This window comes from Fukomys damarensis, unplaced genomic scaffold, assembly GCF_012274545.1.
Source record: "Fukomys damarensis isolate Sample0158 unplaced genomic scaffold, DMR_v1.0_HiC HiC_scaffold_19, whole genome shotgun sequence".
NCBI classification, from domain to species: Eukaryota; Metazoa; Chordata; class Mammalia; order Rodentia; family Bathyergidae; genus Fukomys; species Fukomys damarensis.
Window position 1 is genome coordinate 59321940 of NW_022900931.1, and position 11294 is coordinate 59333233.

Genomic DNA, 11294 nt, shown 5'->3' on the forward strand with positions numbered 1-11294 from the left:
TTTTTGTCTTTTTTTTTTTTTTTTTTTAGACAGGGTCTCACTGTGTAGTTCAGATTGCCCAGAAACTCACTATGTAGTCTAGGCTGGTCTCAAATTCACAGTGATCCTCCTGCCTCAGCCTCCCAAGTGCTGAGATTACAGGCATGCACCACCATGCCCGGCAGTATAGATTTTAAATACAAAAGAAATATATTCATCATAGAAAGTTGGAACATACACATGACACATTTTAGGCCTTTTATCTCCCCCTTTCCCTCCTGGCATGTTAACTCTTTAATGCAACAGAAAAGGTTTGTCTCTCTCTCTCTCTTTTTTTTTTTTTGTACCAGGGATCGAACCCAGGACCTTGTGCTTGTGAGGCAGAAGAAAAGGCTATTCAAAGTTATCTCTGCTGAGAGCCCAGACTCCTCTCCTGAGTTTTATGTTCCAGAAATATATAAATGTTTGGATTTCCTAAAGAAAATCATATGCTCAAGTTTCTATGCTTTGAACATACCAGTCTCTCATCTGGACAAAATGCACATAAGGCCTTTTCTTTAAGAAAATACACAGTCAGAATATGTGCTTCCCTTTTTAAGAACAGGAGATAGTTTCCAACAGGTTAAATGTTAGCAGGGTTTGAAGGCCAGAGAAAAATCTCAAAGCAAATGTGTGTTTGAATTACACAGTATTTACGGTTATAGAATTTCTGACACCTAAGGAGAAAAAAGAAAGAATACTCCCAGCGCTAATGAAACATGTGAGCTTTTCTTTCCTGTAAAGATATTTATAGCTGAATTCTTCTTCAGGCTTTAAGCAACTTTAACTGAATTCTATAAATGAAAAGCATGCATTGGTTGGGAAACTAAAAATGATTTATAAAATCAGATCAGATAATAAAAGTGATTCTGCAATACTTTACTACGCTTTTTCTTAAATTGAAAAGGCATTAAATCTGGTCATGGGGGCATGTGCCTGTAATCCCAGAACTTGGGAGGCTGAGGCAGGAGGATCACAAATTTTAGCCCAGTGTCTTGAGACACTGTCTCAAAATAAGAAATAAAAAAGGTCTGGGGATGGAGCTCAGTGTGAAGGCTCTGAGTTCAATCCCCAATACCACTAAATAAATAAATAGGCCATTAAGCTTGTGTGATTATGTGATCAAGAGAATGATGTGGGTCTGTCTCTCTCAACGCAGCTGGACATGATAGTGTATGCCTGTAATCCCAGCACTCGGGATGCTGAGGCAGGAGGACTGCCACGAGTTTGATGTCAGTACATAATGAGTTCAAGGCCAGCTAGGACTACATAGCGAGACCCTGTCTGAGAAAGAAAAAAAAAATAAAATAAAAAGCAAAGCAAGAGTGCCTCTGTTTTTACACTCAAATTCCCAAGATTTGAGAGGCAGTCCTGCTAATCTCTTTCCTCCCCAATGCAGGCAGTTGAAAGCGGGGCCTTCCTCCAGGCCTCTTGTGGCTTTAATGCAGCGATGACTTGCATGAGGTTTGTTCCCCAAGGGTCCATGTGTTGGAATCTTGGTCCTCAGTGGGGTGATGTTGCGAAGTGGTGGTACCTTTAAGAGGAGGGGCTTATGGAGAATCCTCATCTTTGGGGGCACCGGCCTCAGAAGAGATGAAGTAGTTCTTAGGGTTTTCCACAGAGGGTTGTTTTGGGGGTTGGTTGTTTTTTGTTTTTGAGGTATTAAGGATTGAACCCAGGGCCTTTGCACTGAACTACAACCCTAGCCCATTTTTTAAGGGTTTTATTTGTTTTGTTTTGAGACAGGGTCTCACTAAGTTGCTAAGTTGCCCAGGCTGGACTTGAACTTGTGATTCTCCTCCCTCAGCTTCCCAGAGTGCTGAGATGACCAGGGTGCACCACCGCGCCCAGCCAAGAGGGTTGTTACAAAGGAGAAAGCCTCTCTCTGAATCCCACATTGGCTCCTGTCTCACACGTTCCACCAGTGCAATGTCACCTACCATGAGCTCCTCACTAGAGCTGAGCCAGCGCTGGTGTCAGGCCCTTGAATCTCCAGAACTTTGAGCTAAATAACCCTCTTTCCTTTATAAATCACCCAGCCTCGGGAATTTTAATTATAGCAAGAGAAAACAGACTAAGACAGTTGTGATGCAGAGATCACCCTCTGAGGTCTATGTGTGCAGCCCTGGACAAACTGCCCGTCCCCTGGCAGAGGGAAAGGAGTCACGGCGGCTGGGATGCACACGCTTAGGTTCCCGTTTCGTTGGCTGAGGTGAGTCAGGGGGCCAGGTCTGCCATCCACGGGGGACCTTTCAGGAAAGACAGAAACGCTGGTGGACAATAACGCGATCTGCCACCCCTGGGGACCCCGGTGCTGTTTCCACATATTTCCACGATCCCTTCTCCAAACTTGCTTTGAGTCTGATGCCATTGAATGGTGGAACTTCCCCCAGCAGACCCTGCGCGGATATTTAGACCCTCTTCTATTCTTCACAGTCTGCGTCTTATTTGGTCCCTTCTCCTCCCTCACACCCATATCAGATCCCTTAGAATGTCCTAGAGACTAATGTCACTTCTCTAAGACCCCATAGAAGCCACGCCCTCTCAAGCCACCACCGTCTCGCGCCTGCGCAGCCCCTGCATCAGCGTCTCATCCACCCAGCATCCGGGGAATAACTCCGTCCTTGGCTCGGCAGCCCCACCACCACCAGAGGGGGATTTGAAATCCCCAGCCTTTTCTAGAAAACTCTGCCCAGCGAGGCCTCTGCTTGGTGTGTCAGTCCGGCCACTGCTCCTGCTCTCTTCACTCCTGACTGCAGCACACCCGGGCCTTCCTCGGGATTGAGTTGGTTTGCAGCTCACGCGCGCCCTCTACTGCCACCTCTGAAGCTGCCCAGGTGACTCACCCGGAGTCCACGCCGCACAAAGACGGGAGCTGTCTCCTTGACCTGCTGTCCCCAGTATCGTGACCCTGCTCAGTAGATATTTGTTCGATGGGAAAATAAATCTGCTGTGTGAAGGCTGAGAAAATTTAATAAATCGTTTATTAACATGCAGTGGTTCACAATATGATGGTACTGGTAATTAATAGATGTGATTATTATTAATAATTACTAAATTAGTTTTCTAGATATCTTGTCTTCTTGAGTTGCTGTAACAAAAGAACTTAGTCTGGGTAATTTATAAATGATAGAAATGCATTGCTCCCGGTTCTGGAGACTAGGAAGTCCGAGTTCAAGATGACGAGTGCATCTGGTTATCCTCGTAGATGCCGTCTATGTGTCCTCCCATGGTGTAAGGCAACACTCCTCTCTGGGGCCGTTTGTATGTGTGTGCGGATGTACTGGGGGCTAAACACAGGGCTTTGCACTGAGCTACATCCTCAGCCCTTTGACTTTTTTTTTTTTTTTTTTTTTTGTATCAGGGATTGAGCTCAGGACCTTGTGCTTGCAAAACAGGTGCCACTGAGCTAAATCCCTGGCCCAGCGCTTTTACTTTTGAGACAAGGTCTCACTAAGTTGCTAAATTGCCCAGGCTGAGCTCAGCTTGGCAGTCCTCCTGCTTCAGCTTCCCTGAGTGCTGGGATTACAGGTGTGCACCACCACACTCAGCTTGGGACCTCTTTTAAAAGGGCATTAGTGCCATTCACCAGGGCAGGGGCCTCATGAGCTAATTCCCCCACCAAACAGCCCCATCTCCTAATACCCAACACGGGTGTGACTAGGTTTCAATACAAGAATTTAGGGGAGGGGACATAAACATTCAGGTCAATGCACCGGCTTAATGGAGACACAGAAGAGGTCTGGAAGCCCAGACAACTGCACCACCCTTGGATAATTGTTAGTCCCCAACCTATCTAACATCATTCCCTTCCTGCAATTCCCTCTGTGCTTCTAGATCTCATAAAACACTGGGCCTGAGGCTGGGAGTGTCCTTCAGTGGCAGGGCTCTTGCCGAGCACGTGTGAGGCCCTGAATTTTTTTTTTTTTTTTTTTGAGACAGGATCTCACTATGTAGTTGAGACTGACCTGGAACTCACTATGTAGCCCAGGCTGATCTCGAACTCACAGCGATCCTCCTGCCTCAGCCTCCCGAGTGCTGGAATTACAGGCATGTGCCACCACACCCAGCTATGGGCCCTGATTTTTATCCCCAGCTCTGAGTGGGCGGGGGAGTTTTACTTCCCAATCCTACTGGGAGAAAGCAGTTTCATGCCTTCCAAGTGTCTCCTGCCCTCCCATCCTCCCCAGCTCCTGCTGTTCACAGCTCTCCCTGCCTTCCTCCTCAGCGTGATCCCACCCTGGGGCTCCCACACACCCATGCCTGGGCGTCTGCACAAGTCTGGAGTCTTGGCAGATGGGCACTGCCTGTCCTCAGACTCATTCCTGAGTGGAAGGACTCAAAACCCTGCACAGAGATGTGATGGGGACCGCATGGCAGGCCTGGCTCACTGAGTCATCTACCAAGCCAGCCTGCACTTTGGGGGACGTGGATAGCGTGGAAAGGTCTCGCTCCATTGTCCCTGTGTCAAATCACAGTTGCTCCTCCGTTTCTACCACTGTAGCACTGGAGGCTGTGTTTGTCTGCTCGGGCTGCCATAATAAAGTACCACGGGTTAGGCAGCTTCAGCAACAGCAGTGGATTTTCTCACAGTTCTCAAGTCCAAGACCAAGGTGCTGGCAGGTTTGATCTCTCGTGAAGGCTTTCTGTGGGACTTGCATTTGGCTGCTTTCTCACCATATCCTCACGTGTCTCCCTCTCTCTCTTTCCTTCTCTTGTTCTCCCTCTCCCCTCTCTTCTGTAATCAAACCCAGGTATCTGTGCAAGCCAAGCAAATCATCTACCACTGAACTACACCCACAGCCCCAAGTTCCTTCTTTTTTTTAAATTTGTTTTCAGCTTTGAGTTTATTGGTACATTTTAGGGATACAGTACAGTTACATTCATGGTTGGGATCTTGTACCTCCACATGACAAGTCTTGATTCTCATTTTTTCCCCTAACCCCTGCCCTCCCTTCACCCCCTCCTCCTTCTTTTATAAGACATAAGTCAGACTGGATTAGGATGTGCCCTGGCAGTCTTACTGTAGGAACTTTTTTTTTGGAGGGGTACCGGGGATCGAACTCAGGTCCTTGCACTTGTGAGGCATGCGGCAAAACCACTGAGCTAAAACCCTGGCCTTTATCAGAGGAACTCTTTAATGGCCCTGTCTCCAGTCATGTTTAGACATTCCCTTGTTTAAGGACATTATCCATGCCTTGGGGTTCTCTGCATGAGAGGAATCATATTGCACAGAGGAGTGAATGTGTTTATTGTTCACAAAAGCTAGGAACAAGATACAGTGACTTTTTAAATGAACAGGCACAATTACTATATGTCAACTAGGTTTCTAATTCAATGGCAGAGAGAAGGAAAGGGTGGGAGCCCAGACACCTCGCTCTTTTCTCTTGGCTGAGGCACTGTTGACGCCTTTAAAAGACCAGGAGACATAAAATAGTACAGTTCCCAATTGCAGGAATCAGTATCTCAAAACAGTCTCAGTTTTCCTGAACTCAGGAAGTGGATGGAGGCCCGGATGATGGAATTAGTAGAAAACAGACTTTCCCTCCCAGCTTTGCTAGAACACTGCATAGTACAGAGCCGTGTGCATTTCGATGGGGAGATGGGTAGAAAATCAGATGTGCACAACTTGTTCAGGGAGCAGGCACTTCTCAATACCCGCCAATAGGAAGGGAAAAGTCACGAGCCTCGGTTTTGCTCAAGGTGAAGCCTGTATCTGAGGATTCCAGGTGCCTGTCCATGCCATGTGATATACTATTGTGGGACAGTGGTGTTTGGTACATAACTATCGACATGAAAATTCAGATGCTATCTTCATACATGATCTGGCAAGGACCAGTTGTAAATGTATTCTGTGTGTGTGTGTGTGTGTGTGTGTGTGTGTGTGTGTGTGTGTTACTGGGCATTGAAGCCAGGGTCTTTACACTGAGCTACATCCCCAAGGCTTGACCCTTGTTTTTTGGGGGGGTTTTGGTACCAGGGATAGAACTTGGGTCCTTGAGACTGCAAGGCAGGTGACAGCAGAACCACTGAGCTAAATCCCCAAACTTAAACTTTTTTTTTTTTTTTTTTGAGACAAGGTTTTAGTATTACCCAGGCTGGGCTCCAACTTGTGATTCTCCTGCTTTACAATATACTTTCTTTAAAAATACATAGAACATTTATAAAACCAAACCCAAAACACCAAATAATAGGCCAAAGAGGAAATCTTATCAAATATCAAATTCCCAAGAACTCATATAATTCAGAATATGTGCATTGAATAAAATTAGAAATCAAATTCAAGATAATCAGAGAAAAACTCATGTATCTAGATATTCAAAATATATTTTTAATAACCTGAGGATTAGAGAAATTGAAATTACATAAACGAATGACAATAAAAGCACCATAGGCCAAGACCTGGGGTATACAGAATAACAAAATAAACACTAAAATGGAAAAGAAACCAGGTAGGTTGGCTCATGCTTGTAATCCCAGCACTCTGGGAGGCTGAAGCAGGAGGGTCACAAATTCAAGCCCAGGCTGGGCAGCTAAGTGAGTAAACAAGACCTTAACTCAAAACAAAGAAGTGAGGGAGGGCTGGTGATGTAGCTCAGTATGAAGGCCTCTGGGTTTATTCCCCAGTACTGAGAAATAAAATGAAAAAAGGAATGAGTAATAACTGAAACAAATTGATTAAACACCCCTTCAAAAAATAAATGAAGAGGTTGTCAGTAAAGTTTTTTAAAAAGTTGGTTTTTTAAAAGACCAATAAAACTATCAAATTCTTGCCAAGTTTAACTCAGAAAAATAAAACGAATATCAGGAAATAGACACGTGTTCCTTAATGATGGGGATGGGCACCGTCACTAGGTGAGGTTATGCCAGTCTGACAGCACTGACCCTTCCACACCCCCAGCCTCGGTGGGGAGCCTGTTGTTCCTCCGGATGTCACTCTCCGGAGCACAATTATAACACAACAGTATCTGTGTATCTCAGTAACATGAGCATAGAAATGGTACAGCGAAATATAATGTAAAAGGTTTCCGAACAGGGAGGCTTCGTGAGGCACTTACCAAGATCACAGCCTTTAGGACCGGCAGCTGCTGGGGCCTCCAGGAGTGCGAGGGCCCCGCCCAGCACCACACCCAGCTGGAGATGTTACCACACAGCCACACATAGGCTACACCAAATTCAAAACAATTATTTTTCTTTCTTCAATAATAGATGAACCTTAGCTTAGCATAACTTAATACTTTTAAAATTCTTCCACTTTGTGACTCATAATAATTGTACAGCTCTACAAAAATATTGTCTTTTGCTCTCCATTTCCCACGTGTGCCTGCGCACGTGAACACAAGTGTTCTGGGGAACGGGGTTTGGCTCACTGGTTCCACCACCTGCCGCGCAAGCGCAAAGACCCGAGTTCTATCCCCGGTACCAAAAACAACAGAGCAGTGTGAGCACAAGCAATCTAGAGATCGGACCCACCAGGGCCTTTGGGCTGACCCACCTCCCCTGCCCTCTTTGTTTATTTTAATTTTGCGATAGTGTTTTATTAAGTCTCTAAGTCACCCAGGTGGGCTCAGACTTGAGATTCTCTTGCTTCAGCCTTCCAGAGTGCTGGGATTATGAGTCTGTGCTAGTGTGCCATTATTTATTTTTGCTCCTCTTTAGTGTGCATTTTTCTTTATTTTTTTATTTTTCTTTCTTTATAGCCTATTCTTTTTTTTAACTTTTAAACTTTTTTGTTAAAATGCACACATTAACTTCGGCCTACATAGGGTCAGGATGATTGATATCGATCTTCTACTTTCACAACTTGCCCCACTGGAAGGTCTTCAGGACCCTAACAGGCATGGAACTGCCACCTTCTATGAGGACGATCCTGTCTTCTCAAGCCTCTCCTGAGGGACCTGCCTCAGGCTGCATTACAGCTAACTTTTAAAAATTGAGTACACAGAAGTATACTCTAAAATAATGGTTTAAAATAGTATAATATAGTAAATGCATAAACCAAGGCCGGCAAAGTGGCACACATCTGTAACTCCAGCTACTCACGAGACTGAGGTAGGAGGATGGCAATTTAATGAGACAACATGTCTCAAAGTAAAAATAAATAAGGCTAGGGTATAGCTTGGTGGTAGAGCACCCCAGAGTCCAGTCTCCAGTACTGAAAAAAAAAGAAAGCAGAAGCCAGTAAGAGTCACTTATCATCATTACCAAGTATGATACACGGCACACAATTTTGCATGCTGTACTCAGATAAAACTGGAAGACACAAACATGAGAGATGCATTGGGCTTGAGTGTCACTAGGGGACAGAAGTTTTCCAATGGGACCATTGTTGGTTTTTGTTTGTTTGTTTTTGTTTTTGTTTGGTACTGGGCCCTTGCACTTGCGAAGCAGGTGGCAGAACCACTGACCTAAATCCCTGGCCCTGGGACCATCACTGTAATGTGGTATAATATAATTCAGAATGTGACTGTATAACTTCAGATAGAACTGACTTGTAAGAAATAATATGCATAAACTGGGCACGGTGGCACACACCTGTAATCCCAGCAAGCAGGAGGCTGAAGCAGGACGATCACAACAAGTTCCAGGTTAGCCTGGGCTTTTTTTTTTCTTTCTTTCTTTCTTTCTTTCTTTCTTTCTTTCTTTCTTTCTTTCTTTTCTTTCTTTTTTTTTTTTTTTTTTTTTTGTATCAGGGATCAAACTCAGGACCTTGTGATTTTGAGGCAGGCAGCAGAACTACTACGCTAAATCCCCGGCCCAGCCTGGGCTACACAATGAGTTCAACACCAGCCTAAACTACATAGCAAGACCATGTCTCAACAAACTAAAATAATAATAATAGCAGAAAACTCATCAGATCACATTAATAAATGCATAAAAAGGGCTGGTGATTTAGCTCAGTGGTACCATACTGCCTTGCAAGTGCAAGGTCCCAAGTTCTCTCCCCGGTACCAATAAATAAATAAATAAATAACATTTGACAAAATTCAACATGTGTTCAGCTCTTAGCAAATTAGTAATACAGCATAATAAATGATAAAAGACTTCTAAAAACCTATTAAAATATCATACTTAATAGTGTAATCCTTTTGGGGGGGTACTGAGCCCTTGTGCTTTCGAAGCAGGTGGCGGAACAGCTGAGCTAAATCCCCAGCCTTTAATAATGAAATTTTAGGATTATTCCCTTAAAAGTCCAGAGTAAGACAAGAACTGCTGGGCCTGGGATTTAGCTCAGCAGTTCCACCACCTGCCTTGCAAGTGCAAGGACCCAAGTTCGATCCCCGGTGCTAAAAAAAAAGACAAGAACTGCCATTAATATCACTCTCATTCAACACTGTATTGGAACTCCTAGTCAAGGGGAAGGGTGGATGAGAAGTGCAATAAAGACTGGAAAGGCTGAACAGTGGTTTTTTTTTTTTCTGTCAACATCTAGCTAGAAAAGTGAGAAGATAATGAGTTCAACAAAGTAGTCAAATCTTAGATCAACATTTTAAAAAGTCAACAGCATTAGGAAAAACAAGTAAAATCTCAGTCATAAGTAAAGCTAGGAATGATGGTACACTCCTGTAATTCCAGCACTCAGATGGCTGAAGCAGGAGGATTCCTACAAGTTCAAGGCCAGCCTGGGGTACTTAGTTCCAAACCAGCAGTGGAGGGAATAAGAAGAAAATAAAAGAGGGAGAGATGGAGAGACTGAGAGAAGGACAGAAAAAAAAAAGGAAGGGAAGGAAGGAAGTCTTCATGAGAGATCTGAAAAAAGCATGTACAAAGTATCCTGGGAGGGTCAGGGGTAACGGTGTGTACCTGTGAACCCAGGCACTCCAAAGGCAGAAGCAGGAGGATAGAAGGTTTTAGTCCAGCCTAGGAAACTTCGTGAGACCTTTTCCCAGAATTAAAAATGAAAAGAAGAGCCGGGCGTGGTGGCGCACACCTGTAATCCCAGCACGTGGGAAGCTGAGGCAGGAGGATCACTGTGAGTTCGAGACCAGCCTGGGCTACCATAGTAAGTTCCAGGTCAGTCTCAACTACACAGTGAGACCCTGTCTCAAAAAGCCAAAAAAAAAAGAAAAAAGAAAGAAAGAAAGAAAGAGAGAGAGAGAGAGAGAGGAAGGAAGGAAGGAAGGAAGGAAGGAAGGAAGGAAGGAAGAAAGAAAGAAAGAAAGAAAGAAAGAAAGAAAGAAAGAAAGAAAGAAAGAAAGAAAAAGGCTGGGGGATAGCTCAATGGTAAAACTCCCAGGGTTTAATCCCCAGTACTAGAGAAAAAAAGTAGCATGAGCAAATTATATTCATGCCCAAGGATGAAAGATTTACTAGTGCTAAGAAATGTTTTCCCAAAATTAATAACTTATTCATTACAGTTGCAGTCAAAATCCAAAAATTTTTCATGGAACTGAGAAAATCCATTCCACTTCCCCGTTACCACTGTAGCATCCACCCAGGTTTAGACCTTGGAGTTCTCTCTGGAGTTCGGGCAACAGACCCCACTGTAATTCCTCTCTTCTTTCCTGATCTCCAGGCCCTTCAGAAACGGCCAAGTGAAATCAAGGCCCAAAATTTTGCCATTCACAACTTTACAAGTCTGGAACAAGTCTATGAACCTTCTCGGGACTCAATTTCTCCATTCTTTCAGTTTTAATAATTGTGGTGATGGTGGTGAATTTTTAAAACTCCCTTTGCTTTTTGTTTTGCTGTCTATAGTTCTGTAGCCTTGGCCAATGGTACGGTGTGTGCAAACACCTGGCACAAACTGTGTATTAAACCCCATCGAAATGGAAACTCATATTATGGGAGGAAGGTGGGTTTTCCAGAATGCAAGTTCTGATTGCGGAAGCAGAGGAAGTGGGGTGGGGGGTAGACGTGGCTGTGACATCCCCTAGGACAGTAAACCCATCAGCTAGCCCTATCTACCTTGCCCAGGCCGGGTCCCCCAGCTCACTGGAGCCATCACCCCTGAAGCCCGCGGTTTAGGGTTCTCCTCCCGGGGTGCCGGATCCTGACGAAGGACTATATTTCCCAGCGTGCACCTCGGATCGGGGGTCCCCAGGGAACCGTCCGGGTGCGGGGACCCTGTCTGGCTACATCTGAGGTTCCGGACAGAAACCACCGTTCACTCAGCTCCTGTATTTCTCTTTGCTCAACCCTACCCTGGACTGTGGTCTCCGCGGGGCCAGAGAGTAGTGTTGGCCCAGTCCACCGGGCGCTAAGCAGGGTCCGAAGTGAGATTTCTCTCATCCGAGGCCTCCCTCGGCCCCGAGGGGTCCCCACTGCGGCCGAAG

General features: G+C 45.0%; 1 protein-coding gene across 5 annotated transcripts in view; it reads right to left on the reverse strand.

Moving 5' to 3' along the window:
* LOC104855632 (vomeronasal type-1 receptor 4-like) overlaps positions 1–11287 on the reverse strand; it is a 32519-nt gene extending 21232 nt beyond the window's left edge. For 2 of the 5 annotated variants that reach the window (XM_033765785.1, XM_033765783.1), the window contains exons 1-2: positions 7077–7164; positions 2865–2979 (exon numbers count right to left, since the gene is read on the reverse strand). The gene's annotated coding sequence lies outside the window, so the exon portion shown is untranslated. Of the gene's footprint in view, positions 1–2864; positions 2980–7076; positions 7165–8137; positions 8174–11162 lie in introns of those variants that run through there. The other 3 variants (XM_033765784.1, XM_019206120.2, XR_004518010.1) reach the window with 2 other exon arrangements.
* Positions 11288–11294: the final 7 nt, after the last annotated feature.